The 17,276-nt window shown below is 43.7% G+C and overlaps 1 pseudogene; it reads right to left on the bottom strand.

The window, feature by feature from the left end:
* Positions 1 to 17,276, bottom strand: part of LOC113018324 (alpha-2-macroglobulin-like) — a 43,204-nt pseudogene that overhangs the window by 16,726 nt on the left and 9,202 nt on the right.

Genomic DNA, 17,276 nt, shown 5'->3' with positions numbered 1-17,276 from the left:
AAACATATTTAAAATTAAAGGAATTTGGAATGTACATTGTGCCTTGGTTTAGTGTCTGGAAGAGTCCTGTCTCAGTCAATTATAGATGATGTGAGAGGGCGGGTGTGTGTGTTTAGGGCACGGATGGCTTGGGGATAGAAGCTCCTCTTGAGTCTCTCTGTCCTTGCCCGGAAGATGCGGAACCTTCTACCAGATTGCAGAAGTTGGAACAGTTTGTTGCCAGGATGGGACGGGTCCTTCAGTATCTGCGCTGCTCTAGTCCGGCATCTCCTGGTGTAGGTGTCCTGAAGCGGGGGGAGAGCAATCCTGCAGCAGCGTTCTGCTGTACGGATCACTCTCTGGAGAGCTTTTTGGTCCTTCACACAGCTGTTCCCAAACCACGATGTCATGTTCTGTGTGAGGATGCTCTCCACAGCGCCTGTATAGAAAATCCTGAGGATCTTTGGAGAGACCCTGAACTTCCTCAGTTGTCGAAGGTGATACAGGCGCTGCCTAGCCTTTTTGGTCTGGACCTGAATGTGGGCAGCCCATGTCAGGTCTGAGGAGATGTGGACACCAAGATACTTGAAGGACTGCACCCTCTCCGCTGGAGCTCCATTGATGATAATGGGCTTGTAGTCTCTGTGCTGACCCCTTCTGAAGTCCACCACCAGCTCCTTGGTCTTGCTGACGTTCAGCTGGAGGTGGTTGTCCTGGCACCACGATGCCAGATTCTTCACTTCATCCATGTAGGCCGCCTCATCGTTGTTGGAGATGGCACCCAACACCACTGTGTCGTCAGCAAACTTCACAATGGTGTTGGAGCCATGGGTGGCCACACAGTCTGAAGTGTAGAGGGAGTAGAGCAGTGGCGAGAGGACACATCCCTGAGGTGCTCCTGTGTTGATGGTGATGCTGTTGGAGAAGCACCTGCCCACCCTCACCACCTGAGTTCTGCCAGTGAGGAAGTCCAACACCCATGCACACAGACGGCTGTTAAGTCCCAGATCCCTGAGCTTTGTGAACAGTCTGCAGGGCACTATTGTGTTAAACGCTGAACTGTAATCAACAAACAGCATTCGCACATAGTTACCCTGTTTCTTGTCCACGTGGCTGAGAGTGGTGTGTAGGACGTGGGCGATGGCATCCTCTGTGGATCTGTTGGATCTGTAGGCGAACTGCAGCGGATCTGTGGTGTCTGGGATGGAGGAGAAGATGATGTTCTTCAGCAGCCTCTCAAACACCTTCATTACTACCGAGGTCAGTGCAACTGGCCGGTAATCGTTCAGGGATGAGGGTTTGCTGTTCTTGGGCACAGGGATGATGGTGGATCTTTTGAAGCATGTGGGGACCACAGACTTCGCCAGGGACTCGTTGAAGATGTAAGTGAACACACCTGCTAGCTGGTCAGCACAGCAGCGCAGCAGACGGCCGGTGATGCCATCTGGCCCCGCCGCTTTCCTTGTGTTTACTCTCCTCAGTGCCGCTCGGACGTCATGCTCCGCGATGCTGGTCACCGGTCTCTCGCTGATGACGTCACTGTCCTCGGTAGCCAGGCGGTAGATAGCATTAGCCGCCTGGTTAACCTCGAAACGGGCGTAGAACCGATTCAGCTCGTTGGTGAATGCAGAGTCGGCGTTGATCGGCGCAGTGTCCCTGGCTTTGTAGTCCGTAATGGTGCGTAGTCCGTGCCACATACTCCGTGTGTCGCCCTGGTGGAAGCGGGACTCCACACGTTCCCGGTACCGGCGTTTGGCATCTCTCACCGCGCGCCGCACGCCGTATGAGGCCGCTTTGTAGGCGCTCATATCGCCAGTGGCGAGACCCGTGTTGTAGGAGGCGGTCCTGGCGTTTACTGCAGTGCGGATCGATCTGTCCATCCACGGTTACTTACTCGCTAGAAAGACTGTCATCACAGACACATGCATATGTAACCTTGTATTTTTTATACCAGTTTGCTTTAAGACAAACTCAGCATTTGACTGTTTAAAACAGTTCAATGTACGACTGCCCAAAGAATACTTATCAGGACACAAGTACCAGAGCGAAGGCCTGAGCTGCTGGTAACTCACGGCACTACGGGCTCTGGAAATAAGGGATGTGTCCACCTCACTGGTGTTAATATCAGCAGTTACCTTATCTGCATCCAGAGTCTTCCCAGGCTCCTTGATGAGAACGCTCTTGTCGATGGCGCTCACACCACACAGAGAACGTGGCAGGGCCGTCACCTGCATGTTGGTCTCTTCACCTGGGACGGCTGAAGACGGTGAAAACTCCACTGACACCTGACACACACAAAACACCCGTAGAAGTTTAGTGACTGTGATAACTCCCCACGCACTGCTGGCTAAATGAGCTGCTTCACTGTGGTGAGTGACAAATCATGAGTCCCATGTGATGGCTGTAGCCCACGTTGGACACTGTATGAACACTGTGTCAGTGTTAGATAGGTAGGACTTGCATCATCATTGAAAAAGTGCTTGTATAAATGGGAGTGAGCGGGTCATGAGGTCATATAAAGAAGCAATTTGAGTCCTGAGGTAGAGTAGAAACAGCTGTGCAACAACCAGTCCATTTACTGATGCTAGAAATCCTCAGGTGATTTAGCCAACTGGAGATGACTTTGATTTGAACGACATGGCATGACTGCAGACACCAAACACACAGCACACCTCTAGAATTACACTCACCTTGTTGCTGAAGCATTTGTCAGTAGAGAAGTCAGCACTGTGGGCAATTACATCCTCACTTGGCAGGACGGCATAAGCCACAACCTGGAACTCTGGAGCCATCTCAGGAGACACTCTGACTTTAAAGGACACCTGGCCCTCATTCACTGAAACACAGGTCCAAACATGCATCCACAGATCAACAAAACAGACCAACGTCAATGCTTGGCTGTGGCATTTGTGGAAATATGGAAATTTTACCTGATCTATCTTGCACTTCAACCTGTGTTTGTCCTTGCATGGTGACAGCTCCTCTGGACAACACCTGGAAGACAGAAATCATTTAAAAACAAGAATGAACTAGCACTGATATCTGTGGACATCACTACCAGTGAAAGGTTTTGACACACCTTCTCATTCAGTGTTTTTTTTTTTATTGTAATGCTTTCTACATTGTAGATGCACACTGAAGCAAAGAAAAATATATAAATAACTCTAAATATGTTTTATGTTTTAGTCATGAAAATATGGAAAAACCATAAAATAAGTATGTGTCCAAACTTTTGAACGTAAATTGGTGCAGTTTTGTGGCTGAAATTCTGATATCTTATGAATTTTAAAAGTTGCTTGTAGAAAATTGTCTTCAGACCTTAAAAGCATCGGAGCACCTTAAAAGCAAAGGAGTGAAATAACAGCTCTTAGTAATTAAACTGTTTAAAGATAAGTTACAGACCCAATTTTTATAGCTGTTCGAAGGGTTTTGAAAAGTATTTTTGTATTTTGGTATTTTGTCTTTACTCTGATTACAATGCTAAGTTAGCTTACTCCACCCATCTCCTAATAATACAGTTAAATTACAATTCAAAATACCCAAAAGGTCTTTTCTTAACATGCAGTTTGTCTCATATGTTTTTAAAAGATCCTGCGGGTGCCCACAACTTACACCAACATTATTATTTTTTTCTACTTTTTTAATTTTTAATTTCCTGTGATTATATGCTAAAAATCTGAACAATTTTATGTTGAGTCCTGGAAAAATGTTATTATAAAATGGTACATATCATTGCTTCTTTCTGCATGGTTATTTATTGAACATGCCAATCTTGTTTATTATCTTGACAAACTTGGGTGTGACCACTATCTGGTAATTGAACATTTGGAATTCTACCAACGCGGGAGACCACGTCCTATTGTGGCCACATTCGGCCACTTTAAACAAAAGCAGGGAATTAAAAGGAACGGACTTCAGCGTGAACGACCAGTTCCCCAAAGAGATCCTGGAACGACGCAGGGTCCTTTTCCCAATCCGACGCGGCTTCATCCAGAAGGGCTCCCGCGCTGTCATCGCTGTGGACCGGCTGTACGTGGATGGACAGCTCCACCGCGACCCCAACATCACTCCGTGGCTGTATTAACCTCACACCAGATAAGAATCCACTACACCCTTTCCCTATCCACTCACACTAACTTGCATTAACTTAACATTAACATCTGTTTAACTTACCAGTATCAAATTGCATCTTAAGTGTGATATGATAGCAGAATTAACACCGTCACTCTCCGTCAACGGTTTGATTGGAATGTTTTCGGGGTTTGTTTTTTTTTTTCTTCTCTCTTTTTCCCCCTCTTGTTTTTATGCTGCTCACCCTTGTCCTTGGTTTCTTTCTTTATTTCTTTCACTGCTTCGATTACCTGCTTCCACACTAGGGCTGGGTATCGTCACTGATTTCTAGAATCGATTCAATTCCGATTCACAAGGTCCCGAATCGATTTGATCCACGATTCGATTTAATTCGATTCTATTCAATTTGAATCTGGGAAATTTTGACAGAAATATTATAATTCAGATCAGTACATTTACATATTTTTGTATCTATAAAAAGGAAGCTGACACACGCAAGACTTTATCACAGGTGTGAGCGTCACAGCAGATGCCTTTGTGTCAAAGTAGCTGAAGATAAAACACAGAAAAACATGATGGAGATTTTCCTGTTCTGGGATTTTATAAAAATATTCTGCAGTACATCAAAAACGAAAGAAAACCATTAATCAACATATGAACATCACCTCTGATGTTACAGCGGTTTTATTAGAGACACGGTTAAGCGTTTTGCATTTTGAATAATTTTAAAAAGTTTAAATTTGTTCAGTATTGAACAGCAGAAATTAGGTTTTCTTTTCGGAAGTATATAAAACGAAAAGAAAAAAAAACAGCGGCCGACAGCGCTGTAAACAACGGTAGTCTTGTGCGTAACAAGTAAGCGAATAATGAAGAAAACAGATTTTTAGATGGGAAACTGTTCTTGAAGTACAGAGAGGGAGAGAGAGAGCTGTGCATCTTGGACGAAGCAAAACAGTAAAAGTCAGAGTGAATTCATGACGATGTTTATGTGAAGCATAGTTTGGATCTTCTTTTGCTGTTGGTTTGGTCAATATTGTTTGGAGAGACATCAAACTAACAGCTTTAGAATCAGCGCATAAAGGGCGTGAACACAAAGCGCCGACCCGCCGACAGATCAGAATCAGCGAGCTGTCGGCTTTCAGCCCCGACTGTGAGAAAGGCGACATCTAACTGATTCTGATCCGCAGGTCGCGCTGTGTGTTTAAGTCTTTGTGCAGAATCCCTGTACCTGCTCTCATTTACTGTCTTAGCTGTTTGGTGGTTGTTGAAATTTTGTGAGGTTTCACCAGAGATTCTGGCATTTCGGGCAAAATAAATTTATATTAAAAAATCGATTCAGGATTTTAATGAATCGATTTTACGTTATCCAAGCCAGAATCGATTTTAATCGATGAAGCGATTATAAAAACCCACCCCTATTCCACACTCATCCACAAACAACATCCTTTATTTCCACACATACGCACCATGCGCTCAACGGCAGCACATTCACTTCAGTCAGACAGCGCACACAGTCGTTTAGGATACACACACTTAAGCCAAGCCTACATATTAGTAAATATGCAAACACATAGTCAGACTCAGGGAGCATCTCGCCACACATTTTTTCTCTCTCTCCTTCGTGTGTGTTTAGTTAGTTTGTTTGTTTGCTTGTTTTAATCAATTTTAAATCATGCTTTTTATTTGTTTTTGTTTCTAATGTCTCTGTAAAGCACTTTGAATCACCTTGTTGTTGAATTATGCTATACAAATAAATTTGCCTTGCCTTTATTTATGAACAAGTGACATATTCTCTCCACCTGTCTAAGCGACGCACACAGCATACACCCCTAGTTATACACAGACATCTATGGGTACACTGAGGTTCATTACATGGAATATAAATGGAGCTGGCTCCAGAGAAAAGAGATTAAAAATATTTAACCAACTCAAAAAACTACAGGCGGATGTTGTCCTATTACAAGAGACCCACAGACCTCTTAGAGGTTCGAATGGACTTAAAACACCTGAGTTTCCTAATGTGTTCTCAGCTTGTTATAATTCTAGACAAAGGGGAGCAGCAATTTTAATACATAAAAATATTAATTTCACAGTACTCGATACAGTTATAGATCCAGAGGGCAGATTCTTAATCATTAAACTATCTATACGTGATAAAAAGCTATGTATTGCAAGTGTATATGGTCCAGATGTTGATGATCCCTCATTCTTTCACGGTTTTTTCAGTGCACTCTCTGAACACTTAGATGGCACACTTGTTCTTGGAGGCGACCTCAACCTTGGACTAAATGAAGACATGGATAGGCTCAATACAGCGGGAACTCAGCGTAATTGGCAGTCCACAAATATAATCAAACAGTATATGAGCGACTTTGGTCTTTGCGATGCATGGCGCTCCCTTCACCCCACCAGTAAGGCATATTCTTTTTTCTCACATGTCCATCACTCCTACTCTCGTCTGGATTATTTTTTGGTCAGCAGCTCACTGCTGAACGACATTTCAGACACTGAGATTCATCCTATAGCTGTCAGCGATCATGGTCCTGTATCTTTAACACTAATGCACAAGAATAATACTACGCCAAGAAAAACTGGAGATTTAATATATCACTACTTAAAGATGAAGACTTTATTAAATATTTTAAAAAAGAGTGGACTTCATATTTGGACTATAATGACACTCCCGAAACATCAGCTTCTGTTCTATGGGAAGCAGGGAAAGCTGTGATGAGAGGTAAAATAATTTCTTTCTCATCACATAAAAAGAAAAAAGAAAACAAAAATACTCAGGAATTAGAAAAAACATCAAATCCATAGAAGAAGCCTACGAGTCCCACCAAGATCAGGAAACATTGAAGAAAATACGCAAAACAAAACTAGAATTACACTCAACAAAAATATAAGCGCAACACCTTTGTTACTGCTCCCATTCCCCATGGGATGGACGTAGAGACCTAAAATTCATTCCAGATACACAATATAACCATCCCTCCCAAACAGTGGTCACAAATCAGTCCAAATGTGTGGTAGTGGGCACATCTGCCATATTGAGATAATCCATCCCACCTCACAGGTGTGGCACATCAGGATGCTGATCTGACATCATGAGTAGTGCACAGGTGTACCTCAGACTGCCCACAACAAAAGGCCACCCTGGAATGTGCAGTTTTGTCTCACAGCAAAATGCCACAGATGCCACAAGCAATGAGGGAGCGTGCAATTGGCATGCTGACAGCAGGAATGTCAACCAGATCTGTCGCCCGTGCATTGAATGTTCATTTCTCAACCATAAGCCGTCTCCACAGGCGTTTCAGAGAATATGGCAGCACATCCAACCGGCCTCACAACCGCAGACCTCGTGTAACCACACCAGCCCAGGACCTCCACATCCAGCAGGTTCACCTCCAAGATCGTCTGAGACCAGCCACCCAGACAGCTGCTGGAACAATTGGTTTGCACAACCAAACAATTTCTGCACAAACTGTCAGAAACCGTCTCAGGGACGCTCAACTGCATGCCCGTCGTCCTCATCGGGGTCTTGACCTGACTCCAGCTCGTCGCCGTAACAGACTTGTGTGGGCAAATGCTCACATTCGATGGCGTCTGGCACGTTGGAGAGGTGTGCGCTTCACGGATGAATCATGGTTCACATTGTTCAGGGCAGATGGCTGCTGAGAATGTCCCAGTTCTTGCATGGCCAGCATACTCACCGGACATGTCACCCATTGAGCATGTTCGGGATGTGCTTGACAGCGTGTACCAGTTCCCACGAATATCCAACAACCTCGCACAGCCATTGAAGTGGAGTGGACCAACATTCCACAGGCCACAATTGACAATCTGATAGACTCCATGCGACGATGTGTTGCACTGCATGAGGCAAATGGTGGTCACACCAGATACTGACCGGTTCTGGGTCCCCAGACCCCCAATAGCGCAAAAAACTGCACATTCCAGGGTGGCCTTTTGTTGTGGGCAGTCTGAGGTACACCTGTGCACTACTCATGATGTCAGATCAGCATCCTGATGTGGCACACCTGTGAGGTGGGATGGATTATCTCAATATGGCAGATGTGCCCACTACCACACATTTGGACTGATTTGTGACCACTGTTTTGGAGGGATGGTTATATTGTGTATCTGGAATGAATTTTAGGTCTCTACGTCCGTCCATCCCATGGGGAATGGGAGCAGTAACAAAGGTGTTGCCTTTATATTTTTGTTGAGTGTAAATGAGATATTTGGTAAAAAAACAAAATTCTTAGTACAAAGACTACGCTTACAAAATTATGAACATGGTAATAAATCCAGTCAATTTCTAGCAAACCAGCTAAAAATAAATAAAGAAAAAACAACTATATGTGCTGCTAAAGATTTATCTGGGAACACAATATATGAACCGATACAAATAAACAACATTTTCAGGGATTTCTATAAAACGTTGTATTCACCACAAATAAACCCATCTAAAAAAGAAATTGATCAGTTTTTGGACAACATAACTCTTCCAAAATTATTAGACACTCAAGCAATGGCACTGGATTCACCACTGACACCAGGTGAACTCCAGGAAGCCCTGATAAGTATGCCCAATAATAAGGCTCCAGGTCCAGATGGCTTTCCTGCAGAATTCTACAAAGAATTAGACCTTAAAAATAATCTGCAAAGCTCTCTCAAAGAGACTAAAGAAAATAACCCCCTTCTTAATTCCTCCTGACCAAACTGGTTTCATAAAAGGTAGGCACTCATCAACAAATACACGTAGATTACTTAATTTGATAGACTACTCATACAGTAAAAACATCGAAACTACAATATTTTCTTTAGATGCAGAAAAAGCATTTGACAGAGTTAACTGGAAATTTCTATTTGCAACTTTACTTTTTGGATCCTCTTTCATAAACTGGTTAAAAATATTATATAATTCCCCAACAGCTTGTGTCAGAACAAATGACCAGACATCCTCCAGCTTCTGTCTCTTGAGGGGCACCAGGTAGGGATGCCCACTCTCCCCTTCACTGTTTGCAATTTTTATTGAACCACTAGCAGCAGCAATCAGACAGAATTCAGTAATTAAGGGCATAAAATGCAAGAACGTGGAACATAAAATCAGCCTTTTTGCGGATGATGTCTTACTCTTTCTCCAAAATTCACAAACCAATATCTCTGGGGTGATTGAATTGATAAACTCTTTTGCAAGAATATCAGATTACTCAATTAACTGGTCTAAATCTACAGTCCTACCGATTAATTGCTCCCTCCATAATTCCTCTTCTACACCACTGCAATCGGGAAATATAAAATATTTAGGTATTAATGTTTCTCCCAAGCTTGCAGATCTAACTAAATTAAACCATATCCCACTTTTAAAGAAGGTAGAAGGTGATCTGGCTAGGTGGAAATGTCTACCCATATCACTCATGGGAAGGGTTGCCGCTATAAAAATGATAGTCTTACCAAAAATAAATTATTTATTCTCAATGATCCCAACTAAACCGCCACAAGATTGGTTCAGATCTCTAGATTCATGTATGTCCAAATTCCTTTGGAAAAATAAACCCCCACGTATAAGCTTAAAAACACTACAAAAGACCAAGGATAAAGGAGGATTAGAACTACCTAACTTTCAGCACTACTTCTTAGCCAACAGGCTTCAGTTTATCTCAGGATGGCTAAAACATACCCTCTTAGATGAACCTTGGCTAGATGTAGAACAAGCACTTTGCAATAATCTAGAGATCTCAGACCTACCATTTATCAGCTCAGACATCCAACGACATGAATGCTTCAAAAGCGTCAGCATCAGCTCTTCTCTGACAGCATGGTGGGAGTTTCTAAAATTGACGGAGTCTTCATTAATCCCATGCAAACGTACACCTATCTGGAACAACCCTGACATATTGCAAAACAATAATATGATAAACTTTCCAGATTGGAGTGGTAAAGGAATCAAATATTTAGAACATATATTAGCAGGAACAGAATTTATTTCATTTGACAGACTAGTTACACAATATGGGATCAACAAGAAAAGATTTTTAGAATATCAACAAATTAAATTCATAGTAAAAAAGAAATTTAAACCGGGTCAAGTTGAACTACAAACACCACCAAATGTGGTTCAATTTCTTACTCTTAAAACCCCCAAATTACTATCCAAAATATACAGAATGCTTTCTAAAACAGATGAATCAATATAACTTCCTATTGCAAAATGGGAAGCGGATTTATCAGTTAACTTAGACCTAAACTTCTGGTCTCAGATTTGCTTAAAAAACTTTCATTTAATTAGAAATCCCAGTCTTCAATTAATTCAATACAAAATATTACATAGAGTGCACTATACAGGTCATCGGATGTTCAAGATGGGCTTTACGTCTACCAACAACTGCTCACACTGCCAAACCAATTCACCGGACAATTATATCCACGATCTTTGGTTCTGTCCACCAGTTCAGAAGTTTTGGCGCGAGATATGTGAAGACTTATCGAAGTGTCTGAAATGTAACATTCCAACTTCCCCCTTAGTGTGTTTGTTGGGCAGCTTAGATAATGTCACTTCAGAAAAGAATATCGCCCATATGGTTTTCACTGCCCTATGCATAGCCAAGAAAACAGTCCTCATGAACTGGAAAAATTAAAATAATCTTAATTCTAACCAATATAGAAATTATCTATTAGATTACATTAGTCTTGATACAGCCTCTGCCACCACATCAGATCAATTGCTCTGGGCTCCTTTGATCAGCTCCATCACCTAGTGGGGGGGTCATAGTTTGGTCCCACCTTCGCTGTTTTTATTGGTTGTGGTTGTGATTGGTGTGGGGGTAGGGACAGGCTTAGGGCGTCGGGGGGTTCCCCGGGAGCATCTTCCTTGAGGGGCTCAACCCAGGGTAGCGGTCATGTCCGGTTAGGGGCTCTGTTGGCTCTCAGGTGACTGTTTCCTCATGGCTGCGTGCAGCGGGGCTAGGGGAGGGTCTGTGCTGATGGACGTGGGTTACTGACCTAGTAGCCTGGCTGCCCCTGGGTGGGTTCGGGACAGGCGTGAGGTTCTGGGGGCGCTCTGTCTCTGGGCTGGGGCCCTGGCTGGGCCTTGGGGGCTTGGGTCCTGGTTGGTATGTTGCTGGGGTTGTGGGCGGGTGGGTGTATGGGGGCCCGGCCCTGGAGCAGGGTGCCGCCAGTGCATCGAGCCACCTGGGGGGTCTTCAACTGGTGGGGGAGGTTGATAGACCTTGCAGGAGCTCTCCTCTCTTCAGGAACTCACTCTGCAGGAGGGGGAGATACAGGAGGGGTGGAGGAAGATCTCAGCCTGGGCGTCTATTGTCTTGTGTAGTCTGGAAGATGAGTGGATGACGGGGTGGGTGCAGTTTTCTCTGTGGTGGGGTCGGGTGGGCTGTCCCGGGCGGTGCTGCTGTTCTGAGCCCCAGTCCGGATGGGCCTAGGCCCCCTTTCCCTGGCGGGTTGAGGAGTATGGGGGTGCCTACTGGGGTCAGCGGGGGAGCTGGCCCCAGGGAGGGGTCACTTGCCCCTCCCTTCCTTCCCTCCCCATCTCCAGCTGCCTCCCTCTTCCCGCTCCACCACAACCACCCACACATGCAGGGCCTTGGAGTAGGGGTATGTCACCAGGGTGCAGGGGGGGCTACCCCCCCTCTGTCCCATTCTGGCTGCCTCTGCCTCAATTTTATCTCACAACTTAGACATTCACATTACTCACACTCTCATTACACATACATATAGGATCTTGGGGGTGGGCACGCTACATGGAATCCAAATTACCATCAGGGTGTACACCTCACCCCTGGCGTCGTTGCCCACCTCTCAATTTTAAATACACGTAGACATTGAGGGCTAGCAGGAGGGACTATGCGCTTACCTGCTGCTCTCTGGCAGGTAGCTCCATGCCCTCCTGGGTTTTAAAGGCACCTTAGAACACACATGCATCAACACTACAATGAGCGGGTGGAGGGAGGTTTGGAGTCTTCTCACACCCCCGTTCTCTGCGACCTGCTGGAGCGGGGGGCGTTGGTGGTTCTTTGTGTCCGGGGATGGGCGCCCAGGTACACACCGGCTCACTCCTTGGCGGCCGCTTATCGGGGCCTGGAGCCTGGGGCTCGCTCGGGCCACTTCGGGGGTGGGGTGCCCTCGGTTTCTCGGCCTGGGGCTCGGTCACTCTGGCACAGCTGGCTGCCGGCGGAGCTCACGGGCGCGTCACTGCAACCCCCCTGGCTTCTGCTCCGCGGCTGCTGAGTGACCCCTCATCTGGGACTCTCCTCAGCTCTTTCTGGGACAGTGGCGCGGCTGCCCCTCTGTTGGTCTTCCTTGGTCTCTTGTGTTCTGAGGGCCTCTGGATGTCTGGAGTTTTGATCTCCTCCATACCTGCTTCATGCCCTGGAGGACGGGGCTGTGGCCCCCCCACACCCTCTAGCAGATCATTACATGAAGGAACCTTTTAAAAAAACAAGCGCATCCATGCTCACAGGTGTACACACGGGTGCTCACACCCACAAACTACACCCTTTTTGGCTCCTACCTCAAAGCACACTGTGTTCTGTTGATCTTATGTGCTGCACAATAATGTTTAATATTTAGTATTTACTGTCATATTCCCATATATCATTGTGATGTTGTTTATTCTATTACTCTTGTTCTCTTCTGCTTGTTTTCTTTTTTCTTTCTCAACAGGTGATCCAGGTGATTGATATATGCATTTTCTTTTTTTTTGTCTGCTTTCTTAGTTGGTTTTTGTTTTTTGCCCTTTATCCCCGTCCCTCTTCTCTGCTGTTTTTCTTTCCCTCTTCCTTTCTCCCTTTTCTTTTCCTCATTCAAGTCTGTCCCGTATCTAGCAAGTGAAAATAAAAAATAAATAAAATAAACAATAAAAGGTGAATCAAATGGACCATTATGGCAAGGCCGGGATGGTCAATTTGGTAAAGTAAATCCGTTGGGCATCTTTCTTCGCCTTTAGACAATAATTCTGATGCAAAAGAGCCAAACGGGACAGGCAAAAAATAAATTGAAAAAAAAAAAAAAGGAATTCTACCAACGACAGAAGAATGTACTATAAATCTGTTCTTCCATGTTGTATTATTGCCGCCTACTGGAGGAGCTGAGTATTGTGCTTTGGACGGATGTTCAATTAAGGCGCACATGTATGGGCTCAAATTTTGGTCATTATTTTGTACTTGTAAATCAGTTTTGTAAGTGTAAAAAGAATTTGTATGTCTGTAAAAAAGATTTGTATATGTGTAAATTTCACACGTATTTATAACCAAAAAATACGTGTGAAACTCTGCACTCAAGTTTCAAGGTCCAAGAACGAATTTTGAACCAATTTTTCTTCCTTTCAGCCGATTGGTCAATGTCATGTCAATCACAAATTTAAATATCTATATCCAAATATACAATACACAGAACAGAGAGAAAACACCTGTGGAACACTAACTAAACGTGGAGTCACTAAAAGACAAGACTTGAAAAGTGCAGGGGAAACACAGGGAAAGCATGATTAACTAGAGCAGAACCCAGATGACTAAATCTACGAAGGCCTAAGAATATAAATACTTAACAGAGAGAGAAAACTAAGGATATCATGAACAAAGGACTAAACACTGAGGCTAATTACTAAGCTGACAGAAAATGATGAGGGACAAAACAGAGGAACCAGACATGAAGTCTGTGATTCAGGAGACAGACGCCCTCCCTAGTTTTAAGTTTAGGCTTTTTCCTTTTTTCTAAAGCATATAGTTTGGGCTGGATCAGTATTTAGGCTGAAATAGATCGAAGCTGCTGGATTCTCATGATGGACTGAAAGTTTCTTCTTCAGTCATGATGGGCATTACAACAGTACTTTTTTAGCAAACACACAAAAGGTCTGGCCATGGTAAACTTTGTAGTAAACCCAGAGATAACTCACCAGATAAATGACATCCACAGACCCCGGAGACTCTCCCACTATAGTGTAGTTGACTGATACGTCTTCTTCTGCATCACAGGGAAGTGATTTATCCTTCTTCTGTACCTCTAGAGAGCTGATTGTTTTAATATCAGGAGAAGACGGCTGGGACATGGATAATGTGTGAAATCCCCTGTCATAGTATGCAGTTTTGTATTGTTGGTTGCCCACTGTTGGTGTCAGGCTTGCCTAGTTGGGGATAGGAAACAAAAATTTAAAAACTTGATCTACAAATAACATTGGTCAACGAGGCTTTATAAGCAAGGCAAAGGTGGAGGAAGCTGAGTCATAAACTGTTTCAGGATTGCAGCTTACTACTGTGGGAGGTATTTGGACATTTGCAGCCTATCAGAAACCAATTGTGGCTTCATGAAGCTGTCATGGCTGCATTAAATTACACATTGTTTCCGTGTGTCAGCTCACATGGAGTTGGATATCCTGGTCAAAGTTATCAGTGCTGAAAGAAAATGAGGCCACACCGTTGCTGTCAGTTGTCAGATTTTGTAGTGAGCGTGGTTGCCACATTTGTCCCGTGAACAGGTAGACCGGTGCGTCACAAACTGGTGTATTATTGTGGTACACTGCTCTGACCTGTTGAAGAACACAATGCTCTATCAATGGAAAATACAAACAATTTAAATGTGCTTTGTACGACAAACTGAGCTGAAAACAACATGTTAGGCTTACTTTTCCTTCCACATTAGATCCCCGTTCCCAAACCTTGGGCACGTTAATAAAAGACACTTTTCCAAGGACGTAAGAAATCGTGACTCTCTTCTCTTGAGGGAGTGAAACACCTGAATGTAAAAACGTTCATGTTACAATCCTGTGAATGCCTTTTTGGTTAAACATACATTGATGTGTCATTTTAAAGAAATAAAAATCCTTGCCTGTTCCCTCTTCTTCCACTTTGGCCCTGATATCCAGAACATCATGAAGCCTCCTTTGGTCTATTTTAGTAAAAATTGACATGTTGAAGGAAACAGTTGCACAGCCAGTCTTGTCTGCCTGGAAAGAACAATAAAGAAAGAAAATCACTGCTGTGTGCGATACAAGAATAAACCAAAATTAGAATCAAATCTCATTCACAATCGAATCTATAAAATATATTAAATGTTCAAACTATGATATTTTATAGAGTCATGAAAAACTTGAGCTCATTTAGAATTTGATGAATTCTACATGCATGAAAGCTGGTGCAACAACGGGACCAGAGGAGAACGCTCTACAGGGTGGGCCATTTCTATGGATACACCGTAATAACATGGGAATGGTTGGTGATATTAAAGTCCTGTTTGTGGCACATTAGTATATGTGAGGGGGCAAACTCCTCAAGATGGGTGGTGACTATGGTGGCCATTTAGAAGTCGGCCATCTTGGATACAACTTTTGTTTTTTCATTAGGGAGAGGGCCATGTGACACATCAAACTTATTGGTAATGTCACAAGAACAACAATGGTGTGCTTGGTTTCAACGTAACTTTATACATAAAAACATATATTTATAAAATAATAGAATATAATTTTATATTTATATTTCAATATCACAATAATCGTCCAATTTAGAACTACAAGTTAAAAAAGAACTAACATACAGTGGGGCAAAAAAGTATTTAGTCAGCCACCGATTGTGCAAGTTCCCCCACTTAAAATGATGTAAATAAAATACACTTCAGCTAAATACTTCTCATTTATTTTCCCAAACCACACGGAGCTGCACTATAAGGACTAAAGAGCCGCACGCGGCCCCGGAGCCACAGGTTGCCGACCCCTGCTCTAGATCATGTTTACTCAAACATCAAACATGCATATAGAGATATACCCCTCCCCAACCTCCACCAGTCCGACCACACCTTTTGGTTCCTTGGTGTCCTCGTCTCTGCTGACATCTCCTGGACAGAGCGAGACTTTAGAGTGTAGTCAATGCAGCACAGCCCTCTCCCGTCCCTGATGGACATTTATTCCTCCCACTGCTTCAGCAGAGCAGCAAACATCACCAAGGACAGCTCCCACCCTGGTTTCAACATGTTCAGCCTGTTTCCCTCAGGGAAGTTCTACAGGTGCATCAGCACAAAGACCCACAGACTCAAATATAGTTTTCCTCTCAAAGGCCTGCAGTCAGTTCTCTCCTAGCCCTCTTGAGTTTCTGTGCATCACCAGACCTGAAGACAGCATCCCTGACTTTCAGCAGGGAATGGATTTCTGCATTCAGCCAGGGCTTCTGGTTTGGATACCACATCACAGACTTGGTGGTGGTAACATCCTCCACACACTTACTAATGTAGCTGAGGACAGCCAATGTATACTCCTCTAAATCCAGCTTCCCCTTATACACAGCAGCATCCCTGAAGACCAGTCTGTGCATTTAAAGCAGTGCTGCAGTGCAGAGTCACCGTCGTGGCGCCACACAGTGATGGTTTTCTGTGTGGGTTTGGAGCATCCTAGTTCAGAATACAGTTACTTTGTTGAAATAAATGGATTACACGGCGGTGTTTCCTGTTTCATATATATTAGACTCGACTGTACACCGTGTTCGTGTTTTCCTCTGAAACAATAAGCTCCGTTGCAGCAGCCTTTCAACGCCTCTCTCTGTCTCTCGCAAGCAAAGTTGACCCACACAACAAAGCAAAGCTAGTTTTCGGCTACAAGCCCGATACGGAACCAATGTATTAGCCAGAGGTCCCTTTACTACGGTTCGGAGCCGCTGACCTGTTTTATATACGCGCGAAATAGTTTTCTACACGAGATCGCTGCAAAAAGTGCAGCCTTACCTAATGTCCACCTACTGTTACTCATTTATATTAAGATCTAAAAATCTAGTTGGTGTTGATATGGAGAGTAACCTTCAGTAATCACACATCAATAGTACATTCACGTTGTTGTAAAAAGCAGGATAATATATTAAGTAATCCAAAGTATTCAGAATACGTTACTCTCATTGAGTAACGTAACGGAATACGTTACAAAATACATTTCGGGCATGTAATCTGTAGTTGAATACATTTTAAAAGTAACCTTCCCAACACTGGGCACATTGTTAAGCAGCCTGTAGCTAAAACACATCCTTTATTCCCATTTTGTTCTTTGAATCTAAAACAAACGCCAACAACAACAAATCATGAAAGCTTGCCGGAGCGAGTGCAGTCTGCATTTCCATTTGTGTTCGCATGTTTCATTAAACCACTGTAGCTATTTTCCATGTACATGCAACACATAAACAAATGAGGAGTGGCTCAATATTTTTTTAACTGTACCGCATCATGATGCCATAATG

This window comes from Astatotilapia calliptera, unplaced genomic scaffold (assembly GCF_900246225.1).
Source record: "Astatotilapia calliptera unplaced genomic scaffold, fAstCal1.2 U_scaffold_6, whole genome shotgun sequence".
In the NCBI taxonomy this organism is placed as follows: domain Eukaryota; kingdom Metazoa; phylum Chordata; class Actinopteri; order Cichliformes; family Cichlidae; genus Astatotilapia; species Astatotilapia calliptera.
Note: the sequence above shows the minus strand (reverse complement) of the source record. Positions and strands in the feature narration are given on the sequence as shown.